The sequence below is a fragment of the Sapajus apella genome, unplaced genomic scaffold, assembly GCF_009761245.1.
Source record: "Sapajus apella isolate SASKATOON/1434 unplaced genomic scaffold, GSC_monkey_1.0 scaffold39, whole genome shotgun sequence".
In the NCBI taxonomy this organism is placed as follows: domain Eukaryota; kingdom Metazoa; phylum Chordata; class Mammalia; order Primates; family Cebidae; genus Sapajus; species Sapajus apella.
This window is the reverse complement of record NW_022436979.1, coordinates 7,063,024-7,086,921: the sequence shown is the minus strand read 5'-3', so window position 1 is coordinate 7,086,921 and position 23,898 is coordinate 7,063,024. Positions and strand designations below refer to the sequence as shown.

General features: G+C 38.5%; 1 protein-coding gene across 4 annotated transcripts in view; it reads right to left on the bottom strand.

The window, feature by feature from the left end:
- Positions 1-23,898, bottom strand: part of GALNT7 (polypeptide N-acetylgalactosaminyltransferase 7) — a 156,086-nt gene that overhangs the window by 117,024 nt on the left and 15,164 nt on the right. The window contains exon 1 of one of the 4 annotated variants that reach the window (XM_032298664.1): positions 9,690-10,061. The exons of the other annotated variants lie outside the window; for them this stretch is intronic. The gene's annotated coding sequence lies outside the window, so the exon portion shown is untranslated. Of the gene's footprint in view, positions 1-9,689; positions 10,062-23,898 lie in introns of those variants that run through there. 4 annotated transcript variants of the gene reach the window in all.

The following is a 23,898-nucleotide window of genomic DNA, read 5'->3' as shown; positions in this document are numbered from 1 at the left end:
CCTCCCACAGTGCTGGGATTACAGGCTTGAGCCACCGTGCCCGGCCAATTTTTTTCTTTATCTTGATTCCATAAGGCAGCCAGGTGCAACGAGAACAGCAAGTACTTGGAAATTTATCATATTTGGGTTTACATATTTGGACCTACTATTTCCTACCTGTGTGACTTTGGCTAGGTTTATAATTAGTTAATTCATTAAATTAATTTAATAACCACATCTTATATCAAGAATGACATGAGGTAATTTATCCAAAAACATACAGTAAAACACTATTTTTTAAATACTCAGCAGAAAAGAAAAATGAAGGCAAGAAAATCAGGAGAAAAAAAGATAAATACAAAATTCATTCTAAAAGGTTTTATATAATTGTTAAAAGTACGTACAAAATATTGACTTGGGATTACACAAATGTTAAATGCAAATTCAAAAACCGTAATTTACAAAATCACTAGGCCACATACTTAATCTGAACAGATTTATTTGTGATGGATAAATCTACAAATCTTGAAGGTTGTAAGAATTAAATACCTCTATGAAAATACCTAGTGTAATCCCTAGCACACTGTAGCTATTCCATAAATATTCTTTCTTTCCTTTCTCTTAATCTTTTCAGTGATAAATCTCTCTATTTTAAACTTAGGTTCAAAAGCGGTATTTGAGAAATGCTACTCTAATCCTTTTCTCATTCAGAATATTACTTTCATCCCACTGAAATAAGAAGCAGCACATAACACAATCTACAATATAAAATTTCAGGATTAAAGGATCTTTGTACTACAAAAAATGGAAATGGCTGTACCCTGCAAAATATATTTGCTGCAACATTCTTTATGATTACATATTCACCTCCCACTCCTTAGCATACCCTAAACATTGGAAACACATAAATTTTAAAAGACAAAACTGCTGTTAGCAAGCTGTGGAGAATATGTGCCGTTCAAATAGCTAGAATAATATGGTCTTGTACATGGAATCCTAAAATAACATGTAGGAGGTTGTCAGTTCTCTGATATTAGTGTGCTAATTAGGCTTCCCCAGAATAAAATGATATGTCAAGCGAGATATTCTTTTTTTTTTTTTTTTTTTTTTTCCCTCCAGAGTAGAATCCTATAGATTTTGGAAAGCAGTATCCAAGAACAAAGCGGTCTCAGAACATGACAGCATGTATGACATATACAGATAACTGAAAATAGTTCTAAACAGATTAATTCGAGTGGCTTTCTCTCTGCCTTAAACAATCAGGAAAAAAATATGATTCTATGTAATGGAAAGACCTGACATTTTCATTCTCTTGGCATAAAATTGTCATGTTGCAAAAGGTGACTGACTTTCAATAGGATACAATTAGATTAATTCCAAAGTGCTGCTACAGAAGTTAGATATATAATTGGTTAGCTAAATGGCTTCTTCCATGCACAAATAGAATTTTAATAATTGCTTTAGCTTTATAAAAATCTTGTATTTATCTAAAATGGTTAGGGAATGGGTTCTTCAGGGTATGAACGCTTGCTGCAATGGAGAGTTTCTTATTCTATGCACGGATTGCCAATTTTCTAAGAATTAGAAGCTAATAATGTACTAAAACTATTCCAGGAAGACTTTAACTTTTGTTGATTAAGCAGGGACATGGTGCATCTTTTAGCTCCTTAGGGTCACTGTTATGATAATCCATTTTTATTACAGTACCATGATTCTCATCTACCCTAATTATCCAGCAAACGGCTCATTGCAGATTCTGATTTGTTACATCCTACCTCAACCCTATTACCAACGATCACCACCCACCACCACCCCATCCAAACTAGAAGACAACCAGAGATAAATCCTGAAGAAACTTCTTTTTGAGAGGGTGGTTAACAAAGTTGAATTGAGTAAAAAATAGATGAAGCAGGTTTTAATCCTTTGCTGGGTAAGAATGCTGCCTACATGGTGTGGGCGATCTTGTAGGACTCTGATGGGCAAACCCGGGGCCCATTAGGAGGGCATGAAGATCCAAGCATCTGAGCTGGACCACGGCACTAAAAGATTACAGCGATGACAACTGTAAAAATGATGACGGTTATGATAAGAATATCTCTAACATCATCATCTTCCGTTTTAGCACGCAGTCCCTATATTCCAGGCACTGTCCTAACAACTTTGCATATACTAAACAATCCACTGACTGAGGCACTAGGAATGTCCCTGATGTTCACATGCAGAGGTCAGTAGCTTGCCCAAGGTTATTAAGTAAGTGGCAGATCAAGGACCTAAACTTGGGCAGTCTGGCTCGAAACTCAGTGACTATATTATGCTACCTCTACCACACAACTTATCAGTTAGGCACCTAAATACTGAATCTTTCTTCTCCGAATTACCCTATTCTTTAAATGTAACTGTCATCTCTGTGTTTGTGGCACACAGTATCTAGCACATAACGCTCCATAAAGATTTACTGCATATTTCGTATACAAAAATTTGATTGGGAAATACATATGGTCTTTTCTCTTATTGCAACAGCCTTCCTCAAAGTGTGCTCTTGAGAACACTAATTCCCTTGCTTTTCTCTCTGCCTAGAAGGTTCTACCCTCCAAGATTTTCGTAAGGCCAGTTAACTTGAATTATTCAGATTTCAGCTCAGATATCACCTCTTCAAGAGGCCTTTTATGACCATCTGATCTAAAATAGTTCTTACTTCTCACCCAGAATACCCACATTGATGTATTATATTCATTGTATCCCTCGATCTGGAATCATCATTTCAATCTTTTTACTCATCTCTCTCTCCCTCCCCCAGCCCTCCCTGAGGCAGTCTGTGATGGTATCTGTGGCACACAGCAAGTCCTCAAACATTTACTGAAATAACACATGAATTGATGCCAATAGGTTATCATACTAAATATTTTGTTTTCATATAAGTTTGTGAAACTCTGGGTTAGAGAAAGTTAAATAAATTCCTACAGGACTTTTCAGGCTTCCGCAAGAGGCAGGTATAATATATAGTTTTGCCAAACTTATCTGGTCATCGAACTTATCTGGCCACAGGAATTTTTTGTATTTGTAATGGATCCCCTCACAGAAGGACACTCTGGGAAGGGCCACGTAGAGATGTATTAACTATATGAGAGGCTGCTGACATTGAAGAAGTGCCCTTCTCCCCAGTCTTTTCTTCACTGAAGAAACAATCCAGGTAAAATAATTAAAGGAAGCTGCATCATCCTTGCAGGGCTGCCGTGAGGTTTAAATGCAGAGTAATTACATGGTTAATATGTTTTAATTCCTGGCCTCCCTACCCCTCATGGCAGCCCTGGAAGAGTGACACAATCTGCATTTTACAAACCAGGAAAATAAGGCTCTGCTCTGTGGAGTAATACACCCTAATTCACCCAGCTGCCAAGAGGACAGATCAGAACTCAAATTCAGATCTTTCTGGTCCCAAAACCCATCCTCCTCCCATTATTGAACATCCCACGTCTTCATCCCTCTACTTCTCTCCAACCACAGCCGGACATCCTTGGGTCTCAGCTTTGGGATGACCCTGGGTAAGATGTGGCTGCTCAAGTCAGAGCAGAGTAGACAACAGCACATCTCCACCTCCACTACAGGTGTTTACATTGCTCCTTGTGCAATTCCCACAAGAACAGTGATTAAAGTTTTTCTTAATATCAAACAACACTAGGTACTATGGAATCTAAGCATCAAAACAAAATGGGAACATCTCTGATTACCAGTAGTATGATCATTTTCATCCCTTTACTGTGTAAGACTTAAGAAAGAAGAGGAAGATCATTTTCCCATTGCTGAATTAAGTTGATAAACAATTACTTTTTATCATAAAAGTCCACTCTAGGATATATAAAACTTATCCCCATGCTTTCTTTTCCTTCATATACCTGAAATTTCTTTACTCTTTTTAAAAGATCACAGCTCAAATATTACCATCTTAATGCAATATAAATTTATCTTTTAAAAAACTTCAGTTGTAGAAATCCTGCAGAACATCACTATTTTGCTTAAGAAAGAAAAAGAATCTCAGTGATGAGTCTGGAACTCTGAGGTTACTTTCCAGAACTTGCATAAAGAAGGCATTCATGTAACTAGATATCTACTACCCACATCCTGAAGCCCCAAATGATATAGTTTCTTTTGTTTACCTGTCAAAAAAAAAAATCTAAAATTTTCACCTTCTCTGAAACATGTACCTATCAAATGTGCCTCTGGGTGTCTGGGCAAAGAACCCCAATTGTATATGCATTAAACCAGCTCTTTAAGCAACAGGAATAAAGACAACATTCAAGGAGCAAAGAAAAATCCAAATATGAAAGTATCTCTGAGGTTAGACCCTTATTACACTATTGCAGTACAGTCACCAATCAACAATAATCTTCATGTTACCCAGAAAACCAAACACCACATATTGTCACTTATAAGTGGGAGCTGAATGATGAGGACACATGGTGGGTAACACACACTGGGGCCTGTGTGTGGGAGCAGGGAGAGCATCAGGAAGAATAGCTAATGAATGCTGGGCTTAATACCTAGGTGATGGGTTAGTCTGTGCAGCAAATCACCATGGCACACATTTACCTGTGTAACAAACCTGCACATCCTGCACATGTACCCCAGAACTTAAAATAAAAGTTGAGGAAAAAAAATCTTCATGTTACCAAGTAACAATACCTTATCCTTGCTCTAAATTCCAAGTTCTTGTTAGAGGATCTTACAAAATATATAAAATGCTTCCATTTTAAACAACTTAAAATACATTCTGGGTGGGACATGGTGGCTCACGCCTGTAGTCCCAACACTTTGGGAGGCCAAGACAGGTAGATCACCTGAGGTCAGGAGTGCAAGACCAGTCTGGCCAACACGGCGAAACCCCATCTCTACTAAAAATACAAAATTAGCCGGGCACGGTGGCAGGTGCCTGTAATCCCAGCTACTTGGGAGGCTGGGCAAGAGAATGGCTTGAACCCAGGAGGTGGAGGTTGCAGTAAGCTGAGATTGTGCCACTGCACTCCAGCCTGGGTAACAGAGCGAGACTCTGTCTCAAAAAAAAAAAAAAAAAATACAGTCCAGCTTAAAACTCCCTTCACTATTAAAATACGAACTAGAAAACTGTTATGTAATTTTATATTGTACAACTGTTTGAGATTTTTCTCCTATTAATTAGGGAATTTGCTAGTATCTCATCTACATCGGAAAGCAAGTAAAGTAAGCAGCTAAGTTATTTGTCATGTCCCTGTTAACTTGAAGGCAGCTATTCTTTTGACTGTATAACATTAATAAGAGCCATGTTTTAGTCTTAGGGTTCAAATTGTTAATAAAAACCACATAGTGATGTTGTGTGCACTCTCTTTTTCCTCACTAGTAAATCCCACATGCCAGATCTAGTGTCTTCACTAAGAGAATATGCATCTGAGTAAACCAAGTTTAAGTTCCTTTGCCTGTCTCATCAAAGTCATCATCTTATCTGATTCACCGTAAGCATGGAATAGAACTTAAGTTCCTAACAGTAATTATAGACTGTCCAAAGAGACTAGCCAGGTAAGAACAACTCTACTCCTACTTTGAGAGACTACCTTCAGGATCTAGTGTTCTTGGAGAAGAAAATATGTTTTGGGTTTATACTTAGATATTATTGGCACTAGGAAGTACAGTGTTTTTAAATGTCACCTTTGTTCCTTTGCAAGATGATCCTAAGATCCTAGAGAAATCACACAGTCAAGTTTTCTTTAGAGAAGATGGAGAAACAACTCAAGCATTTACAGGTCTTCTGAATGGAAGGGCATTAGACCCTGAGAACTGTTTCAAATGTGAATTGCACTTTAAAGTAGCCGAGACCCACAGCAAGTCACTCAGACACCCCTTCAGGCTTTGGAAGATTGTTTTTCATGCTTTTACAGGTCATTTTGGTACTTTTTCAGAAATAACCAAATGTAGCAACATGAGAAATAGTCACAAATAATTACAGATGAAACTGAGGAAGTAGAAATAAAAGTTTAAATGATATGACAGACTTGTTTAAGGACACTTCATCAAACAAAAAACACTCAATATTAATACCAAATTAATATTCTGGGTCTTGAAATTAAAGGAAACAAATCACTTTATAAAGACTTTATGTGTCTGTGAAACCAAGTCTTATGAACTAGTTATTATTAAACTAGCATTGAAAATTAACATGTTATTTGCTTACCGATTCTAGGTAGAAATTTAGCTAAGAAAATCTAAGCCAGAGTTTTGAGGTTTACAAAACCCTTCACTGATCTCTTCAACAGCAGCAAAAAAGTAGAGAGGACATTTTCAGGACTCAGTCTGAATGCTACTATGGCTGAAAACCAGGTTAAATTTATCTCCTCTAAGGCAAAATAGAAATCAAAGACTCACATGAAACCACCTCTGAAACAACTGCTTAGATTCAAAATTGATTATCAGTTTCATTTTATTAGTAGTAAACATCTCTCCTTTATTTTTGAACATAATAAATTCCTAAATTTACATTCAAAGCCACAGAATATTACTGTGAATGTGAACGTGTGGACAAAAAATGTTCCCAACAGCTTTCCAAACATTTTTTTAAATGCAATATGGTGTGTACTAGCCCTAGGGCAATAAGACAAAATTTCTAAGATGATAAGTAAATTGCCTAATTTAAATTTAAATTGCCCCTTTAAACAACCTAAGGCATGTACAAAGCATGCCTCTGTATAAATGTGGTATGTTAACATGCTGTAGTAAATCTGACAATACGAACCCCAATTAGTTTACATCATTAGTCTCCTTAGCCTACCATTATCTCTTAATGCTTTTAATTCTCTGTACCCTAAGCAAACACTGTAGCATAAGTAATAGTTACAAAGCAATTAGTTGAGCCATTAAAGAAATATTTAATTGGTTCCTAGACTATCAAAAAGACTTTAAATCCATTTACAAATAAGAAAGTTGAAAACTAAAGTCTAATGGCTTTCACTATCTATAATTACATAGCATATGAACAAATTTACATTAACTACATAGTAAACAAAGCAATAAATTATTAGCATTGTCAACAACTGAATATATTTAGCCTCCTTTTTAAAAAAAAAAAACAATAGTTTTTCATACAATCACCTATTTTATAAGCCCCTTGGATGCCTCCCTAATAACAGATTTATTTTGAACTCATTAATTTCATATTCTTTAAAATGGAAATGAAAAATGAAAACCTTAACCACCCCAAAAAACTAGTTTTGGGATTGCAATCAAAGCAAACACACTACTCATTAACTGTATTAACTGAAATCTGGCAATTTGGGAGGTTGGTAAATGCCTTTTTCTCGTTTGTTGACTTGTGTTTTATCACTTATTTACACAGACATTTCTTCAACTTTCATACTGCGTAACACAGTTGATGATTCTTTTATTGTCAAAAAAGATCAACAAAACCCAAGCATCATTTAAAAAAATTATAGAAAGATAATTTTACTGTTACACAAAACCATGCTTTGTTTTCCATGAATGCAATGCCTTAAAAAAACAAAACAAAACAAAACTGGGGGTGAGAGGAGAGAAAAGACAGAAGAGACAAGAGTACTAGGCAGCAACTTCATGTATGTGATTTGAGGGTCCAGCTAACAAAATCTCCCTTTCTGGCTTCCATGTGCATTCTCCAGAACAGTAAATTCCTTTAGGTTAAAGCAGATTATTTCTGTATGGAGTGTATGTTACTCTAGAATGATTTATGTACATACAAATTACAGAAACCTACTTAAGCTAGCTTAAATAAAATAGTATTTGTTATAAGAATTCAGGGCTATATCACAACCTAATCAGCAGGAAGAACAGCTAGGTCTCATAGGAATTAGAAGGCCTCAGGCAGAGGCAGAGGCTGAGTCTTTTTGTCTGTTTGTCCCTCTCCACGGCATCTTTCTTTTCTCTCTGCTTCTGGAAACAAAGTGAAAATCCACTTCATTCCTTTCTCTATAGACTGGCTTCCTTGGCAAGCCTTTTAGGTTTTCTTCCCCCATAACCTTGCCTGGCATGTGACTGGTGCTTAAGGAGCTGATCCTGGTACCATGCCTACCAACAAACTCTGTACCATCTCCATTGATTCAAAAATCCCAGGACAAAGAATACAGTTGACCTAGTGTGAATACCCCTGTCCCGTCAACTATATCCATGGACCAGGGTTGAACCTTCCAACCTACGGATAGGGACAGAGAACTGAGGAGGACATGTAGCTTAAAATGAAATGCATGAAACTGACAGAAGAGCAGAAGATCAAACACCGCATGTTCTCACTCATAAGCGGGTGTTGAACAATGAGAACACATGGACACAGGAAGGGGAGCACTATACACTGGGGTCTGTTGGGGGGAAATAGGGGAGAGACGGTGGGGGGTGGGGAGTTGGGGAGAGATAGCAAGGGGAGAGATGCCAGATGTAGGTGGTGGGGAGGAAGGCAGCAAATCACACTGCCACGTGTGTACCTATGCAACAATCTTGCATGTTCTTCACATGTACCCCAAAACCTAAAATGCAGTAAAATAAATTAAAAAAAAAAAATGAAATGCATGGCCGGGCGCGGTGGCTCACGCCTATAATCCCAGCACTTTGGGAGGCTGAGGCGGGTGGATCATGAGGTCAAGAGATCGAGACCATCCTGGTCAACATGGTGAAACCCCATCTCTACTAAAAATACAAAAATTAGTTGGGCATGGTGGTGCATGCCTGTAGTCCCAGCTACTCAGGAGGCTGAGATAGGAGAATTGCTTGAACCCAGGAGGCGGAGGTTTCGGTGAGCCGAGATTGCACCATTGCACTCCAGCCTGGGAAACAAGGGAAACTCCGTCTCAAAAAAAAAAAAAGAAAGAAAGAAAGAAAGAAAGAAATGGATGTGTATTACAAGGTTCTACTGAATTCAAATTTATACAGAGGACAATATTAACCACTGAACACAAACAGGAAGACTGAGAAAGACTCAGGCAGGTATATTCTGATGGTTTCTCAACAATTTACTTCTATAGCCTTTCAAGGCAATGATGATAATTAAAGAACTCAAGTGTACATATAAAGAGGACAGTTTATGTTCCCTTCTGGTGGCATGGCACCTGGGGCATCTTTAATCATTTGGTGATTCTGATACCTCTCCAGACAACCCTTTAGAAGTAGGAAGGACCCACATACAGAAACTAGAAATAGAAACTGTTCTGCAAAGGGCAACTTATATAAAAACAGGGATGAGATGGCTTTCAGTTTGAAGATAAAGGTTTTTTTTAAAAAAAGGAACTTGTTGCTTATAAAGTTGAGTATCTCAGCAATATGGCTGAAGTACAGAAAATACTAATGGACAGGGGGAGGGTATATATTAAATTCCAAATTCTGAAACAAGGAGGACCCCTTGAAGCCAAAATAAAAAAGGTTTCAGGGCAAATGAATAATGCTTCTTTATACAGCAACTGTAAATATATAGCACATGTCATCTTAATAATTATTTCTCCATGCCCTTTAAATTTTTGGTTTCTACTTGTTGCCCTCACCCACCACACACTCCTTGACATACTTCTCCCTCAGCCTGGCAAAATCCTACTCAAAAGACAAGCACAAAGTTAATTCTCCTCAACAGACTTGCCCTTTTCCACTTCCCAGGTATGATTCATTTTATTTTAATATTTAACATACAATGTTGATGTCTTCACATTTACCTCACAAACCAGCGTGTGACTTACCTGAGAAAAGAGATTACATCTTAGTCATCTTTGTATCCTCAAAGCCCAGTGTAACAAAAGACGCCTAAAAAAAACCCATTGAGTAGTTTTTTGATGAGTCACAGACACTAAAAACAAACAACTTCAAGAAAGGCTCATGGAAACTTATGAATAATAGATTCATAACAGATTTCTAAAGAAAGAAAGGAAACTTTGGGCTGCATCCTTACCTAATGCGGATGAAAGGACAGCAGGCATACTTTCTCGCATAAAAGTGACTTTGGTATATATGCAAGACACTCCTCAAGCCTGAGTACATCACTCTTCCACTCAATCTCGTTCACGCAATCTGGCCCAGATCCACCTCTCTAATTTTGGTCACAGTACTGTTTCCAAACAGTACTGTGTCTTCCAGTACTGGAAGTTCATGGGCACCATGTCTTCCAGCTGAACTTTCCAAAGGAAGACTTTATATCCACTACTGTGCCAGTGATTATCATCTTTCAGTTCCAAACCCACCTTTCTATATTTCGCTTTGTGAATCTGGCTCTAGAACTTTGCAAACATTTCTTGCCAACTACGTTCCCATTAGGCTTTATCAAACAAGGGGCACTAGACTGGAGCAGAAAGGCTGGCGGAAGAGATTTATCCTTTTGCTCGCTGCTTAAAGGCAACTCACCATGGTAACTGGAGTGGTCCCAATCTCCAGCATTTATTCAACTCTGCTCCCACTCCCCAAACCAGCCCCATTATTTTCTAGAGACACAATAGGAAGCCAGCCAAGTGCTCCCCCATCCCACCGCCAGAGATCTGAACCCAAACTTGCCAGGTACTTTTGTGAGCTTCCAATTTTGATAATCCCAACCTCTTCTTTTATTGTCCTAGCCCTACTGGTGCTAGTTCTTCTTGGAATCCCTATCCGTGTGCTTCCTTAATATTTCCATTTTGTCTTTTCAGCGCTCCAACATCACCTGCCCACTGTAAGACCTAACTTCCAATGCTGCTATGCAAGTCCACAGACTTTTGCTTATAACCTTCAATGATCTATAATCTTCTCCATAGTCTCCAGACTGCCAACAGCAATAGGGTCTGATAGTGACTTTTTGGTAACAAATCTTTGTCAATTCCAGGCCTCCTCTACATTTCTGATAATGGATAAAGCTCAGATATGGGGAGTAGGGGTTATTCCAGTTGGCAGAAAAAAGACAAGAGACATTACTCTGTTAACAACAAAGCAAACCAATAAATGCAGAATTTCAATAAATCATCATAACCCAATGTTCAATAAACTTATTTCTTTAAAGAACGTTAGTGTTCTGAGAGAAGAGAAAGCACCGTGGACAGATGGACCTGTCTTCAGAGGAGGAATAATGAATGCATTAAAAAAGCTTAAAGCCTGGCCCTATTCACGTGAACTTCAGAGACAAGTCTGAAAAGAGACTTGAAATCAACAGTTAACCAAATAATATAAAAAGTAACAAGTTTATGTTTGGATAAGATCAGATTTACACTAGATACCAAGACCATGCTAACTGTTGTAGGCAAGGAGAAAGTGGAACTAATGAAAGTTAGCTACAAGTGACTTTTGAGCCTTGCTTATACAACTGTATCATTTAAAAAATTATACGCTATTACCTGTAGAAGAAAAGACTACGATTCCTCCCAATATCATTTCTCCCCTTCTACCTCATTAGTACCCACTCCCTTACCTCCAATGGTTAGCTATGTACATGGCCACCTAGAATAAAGATACTGAAAGTGATAGGTACAGGTAAAGAGGCAAATTCCTTGTTTCCTTCCTTCCTACTGCTGCACTGTGGACATGGTAGTAAAATCTCAGACCACGTAGATGTAAGCAACTCTCTGAGAATGACAGAGTAACAACAGAAAAGGGGCATGCATCCCTAAGAGCACCATAAAAGACTATGAAGTATTGCCATTATCAGTTTGGATATTTATGTAAGAGAAAATTAACATTTTGGATTTCTGTTGTAATAGCCAAGTCTGTATTTTAATTAATATTAACTCCAAATATCTAGTTAGTATCCCTTAAGGTTCACACAGGGTCAACAGAGCCAAATGAGAGTTGAATCTATGGTTCAGCCTTCATGTATTTCCATAAGGAAGGTTGGGATGGTGGTAGAAATAATGTTTCCCATCAGGTACCATTCAAAGACTTCCAGAGGCATTCGTGAACACTGAATAGGGAGTAAAAATGTTCGAGATAGATAATATTAATTTTGAACACAGATGTCCCTTGGAGCAAGGGAAGAATATCCATGATTACTGCAGGGAGTTTCCAAAAGAAAAGGTGGTGCTTTCACTGCACACTTTATTAGACTAATATTTTAAAAGTACTTCATTCAATCTTGCCTATGCAGAAAAATTTATCCACCTAATATACACCATATAACTCTGGTGTTACATGCTTGCAAAATGTTTTTGGAAGTATATTTGATTTGGGGGACCTATTTTGTTATTTCTATAGGAAATGAGTTTCTAATAACTGAAACATAATTCATACACTGGACATCTATTTTATATGAATAGAAATATAACATGGGTTATACTTAAAATCATTTGATTCACAATTGGAGTCAAGGAACCATTTATGTTTGGGTTCCCTGCATAAAAAAAATTCCTAAATATAAGTACTCAGCAGATTCATCAGGTTGCGTGGCAATGTAGCAAGATGGAGGTGACTGCCAAGCAGGGGTTGTTCTAGGAAACCTATTTTAACTATCAGTAGAGTTTTTTTGTAATTGTGAAGTACACTGTAAACAGAAATCATTTTTGATAAATAACAAAGCAAGATCAGTGAGCTGTTTTCAGATGGAAAACGATATGGGGAGCATAAGTGCTGATATCAGTGTAAGATGATTACATGAGCACCTCAAGTTTGAGGATTAAGAATGAACTGCAGGTCTCACCAGGTTTGCTACCAGGGAGACAATGAGTATTGTAAACTAAACGAAAACCCCTAGAACACTTTGGCTTCTCCCTGAAGGGCAGTAAGGCCAGGGGCTACTCAGCAGGGGACAGGGGAGTAGTATAAAGTAGGGTGTATCGGCTGTTGAGAAGTTTAGGAACCAACTGGGGAGACAGCCACATGCTAAAGAGCATTAGCACCAGTCATAATCAGGTACATAATGAGGAACTTGGCTGAGGTCAGGTATGTAGGTGTGGACTCAAGTGGTTAGGAAAAGCTTCAAGGAACAGGTAGATCCTCAACGGGTCTTGAGGGATGGTAAGATTTACACAGTTGGATGCTGGCATGCTGCATATGAACAGGTAAGGAAGGCCTCAAGGCAGAATTCAGCAGCCATATTCCTCCTCTGAAGACAGGTCCATCTGTTCACGGTGCTTTCTCTTCTCTCAGAACACTAACGTTCTTTAAAGAAAACTAGGTGTTCTTTAAAAACTGGATCAGTGACCAGGTCAGTTTGTGAAAGATGTGCTAAAATGCTGAAGCTTCTTTCCTATAGTACTCTTCAGAGCTTTTAACATACCAACGTACACTGTGAAATCTCTGAGGGGGCGATATAACATGCAATGCTTCTCAACCTTACTGGCCCAAAAACCCTTTTAAAGTAATGCCTGCTAATACACCTTGGTTCATAGAACACAGTTCAGAAAGTACTACTTGGTGGTACTGAATCCCACCTGAAGAGGTAGGCTCTGTCGTCAGCCTAGGTTTGAACTCTAGTTGTTATCTATGAGGTCAACTGATCTTGAGCAAGGTATTTAACTGCTCAAAGCCACAAATTTCCTCAACTGTAAAATGTCAGAAGATTAAGTTAAGAATGTAAACATACCTAGGTGTTCAATAAAGTTACTCATTAATATTTGATACTCAATTATCAGACTAGAATTTGGCTCCCCACATGGGTGGGAGTACTGTGCTGACCTGTTGTATTAGTACATAAGTATAAATAAAGGCATAATGTCTATATGTATTTAAGATATAGGCCGGGCACAGTGGCTCACACCTGTAATCCCAGCACTTTGGGAGGCCGAGGCAGGTGGATCATGAGGTCAAGAGGAGACCATCCTAGCCAACATGGTGAATCCCCGTCTCTAGAAAAGAAGAGCCTTATCACGACGTGGTTGAAATAAGTATAGTCCAATTATGCAATGACTAAAAGAAACGGTATTAGCTAGAGGAGCCAAGATGGCCGAATAGGAAGAGCTCTGGAGTCCAGTTCCCAGCAAGAACACAGAGGGTAAATAATCACCCCATTTCTAAAGGAGTTTTCACTGCCCACAGACCAGGAGATTCCCAGGTCAAAAAGTGCCATGAGTTTCCAGCATGGCTGTTTCAGCCAGTACCACGGGTTGGCGCACAGAAACTCACACAAACCTGGGGGCCATTTCAACTGGCACCTGGAACACCTGGGACACAGAGCCGCCCATTCAACTGAAAGGGAGGGGGCTGAGACAGGGAGCCAGGGTATCTGGCTCGGTGGGTACAATCCCCACAAAACAAGCAATCTGGAATGGTCTGAATTGAGAGTTTCACAGCAGGCGCAGCTGGAATCAGGAAGATCCAGCTGGTGGTGGGGAGGGCGTCTGCCACTACCAAGTCAGTTCCCCAGTACCCAGGCAGTTCTATCTGTACCTCTATAAACAGCACCTTAAGGAAGTTCACACAGCAGGTGGGCTGAGCTCACAGCAGCTCAGCAAAGCCTCTACCGGCAGACTGTGACTAGACTATCTCCGTGCTGGGCAGGGCATCTATGAAAAAAGGCAAGAACATGTCAGGAATGTATAAAGCCTGACCTTCCTAGGACAGAGCATCTGGGAAAAGAGGCGGTTATGAGTTCTGCTGCAGCAGACATAAATGTACCTGCCCAGCAGCTCTGCATGGAACAATGGAGCTCCCAGTACAGGACTTGAACTCCTAAAGGGACAAATTGTCTCCTCAAGCAGCTCCCCAACCCCCATATACCCAAAGAGATACCTCATAAAGGAGAGCTCTGGCCGATATCTGGCAGGTACCCTTCTGGGACGAAGATAACAGAATAAGGAATTGGCAGCAACCCTTACTGTTTTGCGGCTCCCACAGGTGATCCCCAGGCAAGCACGGTCTGGAGTGGACCTCCAACACTCCTGCAGCAGAGGGGCCTGTTAGAAGGAAAACTAAGAAACAGAAAGAAATAGCTTTAACATCAACAAAAAGGACATCCACTCAGAGACCCCATCCAAAAGTCACCAACTACAAAGACTACAGGTAGATAAAGCCATGAAGATTAGAAGAAGCCAGAGCAAAAAGGATGAAAACACCAAAAACCAGAATGCCTCTCCTCCTCCAAGGGACCACAACTCCTCACCAGCTAGGGAACAAAGCTGCATGGAGAATGAATCTCATGAATTGACAGAAACAAGCTTCAGAAGGTGGGTAATAACAAACTTCTCAGAGCTAAAAGAACATGTGCTAAACCAATGCAAATAAACTAAGACCCTTGAAAAACAGTTAGATGAAATGCTAACTAGAATAAACAGCCTAGAGAAGAATGTAAACGACTTGATGGAGCTGACGAACACAGTATGAGAACATAGCAAAGCAAACACAAGTTTCAATAGCTGAATTGACCAAGCAGAAGAAAGGATATCAGAGACTGAAGATCAACTCAATGAAATAAAACGAGAAGGCAAGATTAGAGAAAAAAGAATGAAAAGAAATAAAGCATCCAAGATATATGGGATTATGTGAAAAGACCTAATTTACGTTTGATAGGTGTACCTGAATGTGACGGAGAGAATAAATCCAAGCTGGGAAACACTCTTCAGGACATTATTCAGGAGAACTTCCTCAACCTAGCAAGGCAGGCCACCATTTAAGTCCAGAAAATACAGAGAACACCACAAAGATATTCCTCAACAAGCGCAACACCAAGGCACATAATCGTCAGATTCACCAGGGTTGAAATGAAGGAAAAAATGCTAAGGGCAGCCAGAGAGAAAGGTCGGGTTACCCACAAAGGGAAGCCCATCAGACTCATAGCGGATCTCTCGGCAGAAACCCTACAAGCCAGAAGAGTGGGGGCCAATATTCAACATCCTTAAAGAAAAGAACTTTCAACATAGAATTTCATATCCAGCCAACCTAAGCTTCATAAGCAAAGGAGAACTAAAATCCTTTACAGAAAAGCAATTGCTGAGAGATTTCGTCACCACCAGGCCTGCCTTACAAAAGCTCCTGAAAGAAGCATTAAACAAGGAAAGGAACAGCCAGTACCAACCACTCCAAAAATGTACCAAATGGTAATGACCATCAACACAATGAAGAAAATGTGTCAACTAACTGGCAAAACATCCAGCTAGCATCAAAATGGCAAAATCAAATTCACACACAACAATATTAACTCTAAATGTAAATGGGCTAAATGCCCCAGTCAAAAGACACTGAATGGCAAACTGGATAAAAAGTCAAGACCCATCTGTATGCTGTAATCAGGAAATGCATCTCACATGCAAAGACACATAAAGGCTAAAGATAAAGGGATGGAGGAAGATTTCCCAGGCAAATGGAGAGAAAAAAAAGCAGGAGTTGCAATTCTCGCCTCTGATAAAATAGATTTTAAAGCAACAAAGATCAAAAGAGACAAAGAAGGACATTACATAATGGTAAAAGGATCAATGCAACAAGAAGAGCTAATATATAGCTAATATATAGCATGATCCTAAATATATACATGCCCAATACAGGAGCACCCAGATACACAGAGTAAGTTCTTAACTGACCTACAAAGAGACTTAGACTCCCATACAATAATAGTGGGGGACTTTAACACTCCAGTGTCAATATTAGACAGATCACCGAGACAGAAAATTAACAAGGATATCCAGGACTTGAACTCAGATCTGGACCAAGCAAACCTAATAGACACCTACAGAAATCTCCACCACAAATCCATAGAATATACATTCTTCTCAGCACCATATTGCACCTACCCTAAAATCGACCACATAATTGGAAGTAAATCACTCCTTAGCAAATGCAAAAGAATGGAAATCATAACAAACAGCATCTCAGACCACAGGGCAATCAAATTAGAACTCAGGATTAAGAAACTAACTCAGAATGGCACAACTTCATGGAAAGTGAACAACTTGCTCTTGAATGTTAACTGGATAAACAATGAAATGAAGGCAGAAATAAAGATGTTCTTTGAAACCAATGAAAACGAAGACACAATGTACTAGAATCTCTGGGACACATTTAAAGCAGTGTCTAAACGGAAATTTATAGCAATAAATGCCCACATAAGAAGCAAGGAAAGATCTAAAATCGACACCCTATCATCAAAATTGAAAGAACTAGAGGAGCAAGATAAAAAACTCAAAAGCTAGCAGAAGACAAGAAATAACTAAGATCAGAGCAGAACTGAATGAGACAGAGACACAAAAAAACCTTCAAAAAATCAGTAAATCCAGGAGCTGGTTTTTTGAAAAGATCGAGAAAATAGATGGACTGCTAGCCTGACTAATAAAAAAGAAAAGGCAGAATAATCAAATAGATGCAATAAAAAATAAAGGGGATATCACCAATTCTGCAGAGATACAAACCACCATCAGAGATTACTACAAACAACTTTATGCACATAAACCAGTAAACGTGGAAGAAATGGATAAACTCCTGGACACTTACACCCTCCCAAGCCTAAACCAGCAAGAAGTTGAAATCTTGAACAGACCAATAACAAGGGCTGAAGTTGAGGCAGCAATTAATAGCCTACCACCCAAAAAAACCCCAGGTCCAGATGGGTTCACAGCCGAATTCTACCAGACATATAAAGAGGAGATGGTACCATTCCTTCTGAAACTATTCCAAGTAATACAAAAAGAGGGAATCCTTCCCAAATCATTTTATAAACTAACATTATCATGATACCGAAACCCTGCAGACACTCAACAAAAGAAAATTTCAGGCCAATATCCATAATGAACATGGATGCAAAAATCTTCAATAAAATACTGGCAAACCAATTGCAATATCACATCAAAAAGCTTATCCATCACAATCAAGTAGGCTTCATCCCAGGGATGCAAGGCTGGTTCAACATATGCAAGTCTATAAACATAATCATCACATAAACAGAACCAAAGACAAAAACTACACGATCATCTCAATAGAAACAGAGAAGGCCTTCGATAAAATTCAACTGCCTTATATGCTAAAAGCTCTCAATAAACTAGGTATCGAAGGAACGTATTTCAAAATAATAAAAGCTATTTATGACAAACCTACAGCCAATATCATACTGAATGGGCAAAAACTGGAAGCATTCCCCTTGAAATTTGGCACCAGACAAGGATGCCCTCTTTCACCACTCCTATTCAATATAGTATTGGAAGTTTTAGCCAGAGGAATCAGGCAAGAAAAAGAAATAAAGGGTATTCAAATAGGAAAGGAGGAAGTCAAATTGTCTCTATTTGCAGATGACATGATTGTATATTTAAAAGATCTCATTATCTCAGGCCAAAATCTCCTGAAACTGATAAGCAACTTCAGCAAAGTCTCAGGATGCAAAATCAATGTGCAAAAATCACAAGCATTCCTATACACCAATAACAGACTAACAGAGAGCCAAAGCATGAGCAAACTCCCATTCACAATTGCTATAAGAGAATAAAATACCTAGGAATACAACTAACAAAGGAACATAAAGTACCTCTTCAAGGAGAACTACAAACCACTCCTCAAGGAAATAAGAGAGGACACGAACAAATGGAGAAACATTCCATACTCATGGTTAGGAAGAATCAGTATCATGAAAATGGCCATACTGTCCAAAATAATTTACAGATTTTCAACACTATCCCCATCAAGCTACCAATGACCTTCTTCACAGAACCGGAAAAAACCACCTTAAACTTCATATGGAACCAAAAGAGAGCCCGCATAGCCAAGACTATCCTAAGCAAAAAGAACAACACCGGAGGCATCATGCTACCTGACTTCAAACTACACTATAAGGCTAGAGTAATCAAAGCGGCATGGTAGTGGTACCAAAACAGATATGTAGACCAATGGAACAGAACAGAGGCCTCGGAGGCAACACCACATGTCTACAACCATCTGATCTCTGAAAAACCTGACAAAAACAAGCAGTGGGGAAAGGATTCCCTGTTTAATAAATGGTGTTGGGAAAACTGGCTAGCCATGTGCAGAATGCAGAAACTGGACCCCTTCTTGATACCTCACACTAAACATAAGACCTAACACCATAAAAACCCTAGAAAAAACCTAGGCAAAACCACTCAGAACATAGGCACAGACAAGGACTTGATGACTAAAACACCAAAAGCATTGACAACAAAAGGCAAAATAGACAAATGGGACCTAATTAAACTCCAGAGCTTCTGTACAGCAAAAGAAACAATCATTAGAGTGAACTGGCAACCAACAGAATGGGAAAAAATTTCTGAAATCTACGCATCTGACAAAGGACTAATACCCAGAAAAACAGATTTACAAGAATAAAACAAACAAACCCATCCAAAAGTGGGCAAAGGATATGAAGAGACACTTTTCAAAAGAAGACTTATATGAGGTCAACAAACATATGAAAAAATGTTCATCATCACTGGTTATGAGAGAAATGCAAATCAAAACCACATTGAGATACCACCTCATGACAGTGAGAATGGCAATCATTAAAAAATCTGGAGACAACAGATGCTGGAGAGGATGTGGAGAAATAGGAACACTTTTACACCGTTGGTGGGAGCATAAATTAGTTCAACCATTGTGAAGACCGTGTGGTGCTTCCTCAAGGACCTAGAAATAGAAATTCCACTTGACCCAGCAATCCCATTACTGGGTATATGCCCAAATGATGTTAAGTCATTCTATTATAAAGACACATGCACACGTATGTTCATTGTGGCACTGTTTACAATAGCAAAGACCTGGAACCAACCCAAATGCCCATCAGTGATAGACTGGACAAGGAAAATGTGGCATATATACACCATGGAATACTATACAGCCATAAAAAACGATGGGTTTGTATCCTTTGTAGGGACATGGATGAATCTGGAAACCATCATTCTCAGCAAACTGACACAAGAACAGAAAAACAAGCACAGCATGTTCTCACTCATAGGCTGGTATTGAACAATGAGAACACATGGTCACGGGGGGGGGAGCATCACACACTGGGGTCTGTTGAGAGGGCCCAAGGGAGGGACAGGGGAGGGACAGTGGAGAGGGGAGGAGGTTGGGGAGGGATAACATGGGGAGAAATGCCAGCTATAGGAGACGGGGGAATGGAGGCAACAAACCACATTGCCATGTATGTACCTATGCAACAATCCTCCATGATCTGCACATGTACCCTAGAACCTAATGAATTAATAATAAAAAAAAGAAAGTGTATTGTTTTACCTTTTAAACATTCATAATATGAAGAAAAATGAGAAAATCCTGGATTGGCTAAGTTGCATCAGGAGAAAAAAAAGAAAAATGATGCTTCACGACACAGAGACTACAGGAGTAAGAGTAATAAACAAAACTAAGAAACCAATGTTTTTATTAAACCTCATATATAACCCCATGGCAGTGACTTAAATTTCTTAATAATAACTCACTAGGCAGAGCTTTAAAAGCTTTAGAGTGCTTTACAGTCCACAATTTTAAGTTATGAACTATGTTGGGGAAAAGAATAGGGAAGACTGAAATAAGTAACTTCCACAAAACAGTTGCTCTTCCAGTTTTATTCTCCCTCGGATGGCTTCTGTTTTTCTTCATTTAATTGCTGTTTTGGCCAGAAAGCACTCAATGTTTAAGCAATCTTAATAAACCATCTTATATAATTCAAAATCATGCCTTGGCTTTTTTCCAAGGGCAGGTAAAAAAATTTTGCAAATGTGGTATATATGACAATTTCAGATATCTAATTCCCAGCACACAGGTTTTTTTTTTTTCCTCTAATGTCCTCTTTCCTTAAACCATCTTAGTATCAAAATGACTAGATTATAAAAAAATTTACAAATTCTATATATATCCTAAAAACAATAAAAATATTATTACAGTGAAATTAAAAGAGCAATCCACAGAGTTTATGTATACTGTGGACCATGTCTATGCATAGCACATATATTTAGTCAAGAAATACACCAAATACCTAATGATAACTATCTTTGGGTAGGATGCGTCACAGATAATTTTGTTTCTTACTTGCTTTCACTTTTTAATACTACCTACAACGAACATACATTCTGTTTTTCTTAATGTAAATGTATTTTAAAAGTAAACAAATAAGGTCGGGCGCGGTGGCACATGCCTGTAATCCCAGCACTTTGGGAGGCCGAGACGGGCAGATTGCCTGAGCTTAGGAGCTCACAACCAGCCTGGGCAAGCGAAGCCCCATCTCTACTAAAATACAAAAAAAAAAAATTAGCCTGATGTGGTGGCAGGTGCCTGTGGTCCCAGCTACTTGGGAGGCTGAGGCAAGAAAATTGCTTGCACCTGGGAGGCGGAGGTTGCAGTGAGCTGAGATCGCGACACTGCACTCCAGCCTAGGAGACAGAGTGAGACTCTGTTTTTAAAAAAAAAGTAAGTAAATAATAATATTTTCCTCTTTCCCCATTGAGAACACTGGTTCACTGAAGGATATAACTTTTATGACAAAAGTCTAAAAGTCCAGGAGAAAAAACAGTATTCAGCCCTCCTTCACTTATAATTCAAAATAATGAATTCATAGCAAGTTTACAGAACTTAAGTATTTTCACTCTTTAAGCACTCTTGAAACTATGTACAAATTATGGTGCTCATCCAAGAAAAAGGAACAGAAGGAAGGAAAAACAGTATGTGCAAAAGTACAAGATAAACCCCATCATAGAACTCTGATACAGTTACCTAAAGGAATCACAAGAACATTGCTATGGAGCTGATTTTACATCTACTTTACAGATGAGAAAAAAGGAAGCTCCCAGAAAGTAAATCACTTGGCCAAGGTCACTAAAGCTATTAACAGTGATTGCACCAGCATTTTACCCCATATCAGAGTCCATGTGTACTTTTACTATGTAATGATGTTCAGCTTTATTTTTAATCCACCAGCTGTCACCTTGTCCTTGGGGTGCTATATGTTACATGGTAAGGAAAATTACACATCAATATAATTTCTCTAGAAAATTTAGTATTCATAGGGATTAACATTCATGGTTATCGACTCAGTTTTTAAAAAGAAAAAGCACGTATGTAGTTTAGACCCCTCTCATCCTTCCTATTCCCCCAAACCCAAGACAAATGATTGGCTTAAGCCATGACCTTGTACTATATACCTGGCCCCTCCTCCTTTTATGTGGCACACACTTATCTTATCCCTACAACTTAAAGCTCATTCTCCTTGCCCTATGACCAAGCTCTTGTAAGGAATACCATAATCAAATCGAATGTAATTTCCCTAGGAATCTTTTGAATTATGAAGGGCGTGTTTGGGTTTTCCCAAATCTCAATAAGACAGTGACAAGAAAGCATCACTAGGACAGCAGCTTATCCCAAAACTATGAGATTGCTAAATCTCTTGAACCTAAATAATGCTTCTTTCTTTCTTTCTTGACTAGCACACGGTTTACCGAAACTGTGGGCTATACAATGTATACAAGGAAAAAAACAAAACAAAACAAAACAAAACACTTTCCCAGCAGCACCGATTTAACCCCCACTACTTCCTGGTAACTAGCTACAATACAAACTTTGGAATTTAGTATTCCTAAACTATAGGTCTTTTTTGCTTGTGCTAAATATCTACTACATTTTAATTCATTATACTGCCCAGGATAGGAAGTATTTAAGCAGTATTATATAATCAGAAATGCAGGACATGTATTATTTTAAGAATAAGGGATTTCTCTCAATCAAGTATTATAGTAATTAAAACCCTAAATTATACTAGCTTCTTTTCCCCAAAAGGAATTTTTCCACCTTTTTTTTTTTTTTTTTTTTTTTTTTTGAGAATCACTGATCATCTTCACTCCCAATAGTAAGTTAGGCATCTAAGAGACATTGTCCTTTCAAGATTCCAGGTGGCACCCAGTGCACCATTTACTCTGTACACATACTTAATATGTGCTCTTCATGCTGCTACATGCTTTCACAACGCCATGAAGAAAATTCAACGAACCTGAGTCTTCTCTGGGCAAGGCAAAGGTGACTTCCAACTGATAACAAGCAAACTGACACAAACCAAATTTCTCATGCATTTGGCTTCATGACAAACCTGTTAAAGCATGGTGATTTTTGTTTTGCCTTTTTACTTTTTTGGGTGTCAGTCATCTGTTACCAATGTATTTTTAAATGTACATATGTAAAATCCTAAATAAATAGGAACATCAGTACTGGTTCATGGATTTAGGAAATTAAATCAATTTGTATCTAAATGGAAAGTACTAGAAATAAATCAGGAACCCGACTTAAGAAGGCACTGTATATTTTCTTTTTTTTTTTTTACCACTTAAATATGGTTATCATGTAAAACTGTGTCAAGTGGCCCAATGCTCATAGTCAGCTGACAAGAAGTAATGGGGATGGAGTGAAGCAGATTGAAACATTAGTGTTCAACTTCCAGAATATTAATATCTCAAAGTACCAAAACCACTGTTCTAAATCAGTTTTTTTGACATTATCAAGAAGATGTTCCATTTAGTAATTTAAATTTAATTTGATTTTCATCACTGCATATATAAGGCAGTTTTAAATTAAGCCCACGTCAACCCAGGAAAATTTGCAGTCCTATGACAGAAAGGAACCTTGTGCCAGAAAACCAAATCCTAATCTTTCTCCCATTCCTACTCAATCACTCGTCTCTAACTTTCATCATTCATCCCTCTTAAGACCTGTGGTATTTCAGAGGATATTAACAGCCTCTTAATGCAGGTGGTTTTTTTGTTTGTTTGTTTAAGTACAGCATATGAAAGTAGTGGGAGGGAGTGCACAGAGATGACACAAAGAACACTTTTTTTTAAAGGTCCATTATCGCTGATTTTAAAAATGAAATTTTCTCATTATCACTGGCTCAAGAGTTAAAGGTTTGGTTATCTTTAAGAAGTATCAGGTACACAGAGAAAAAGCTGTGTGTGTGTATGTGTGTGTATTATGAGTAACCTGTTAGCCTCATTATTCAAAGATTTGGTTATCTTTAATTTAAAAGAATCAGGTACAGAGAAAAAGCTGTGTGTGTGTGTGTGTGTGTGTGTGTGTGTGTGTGTGTGTGTGTGT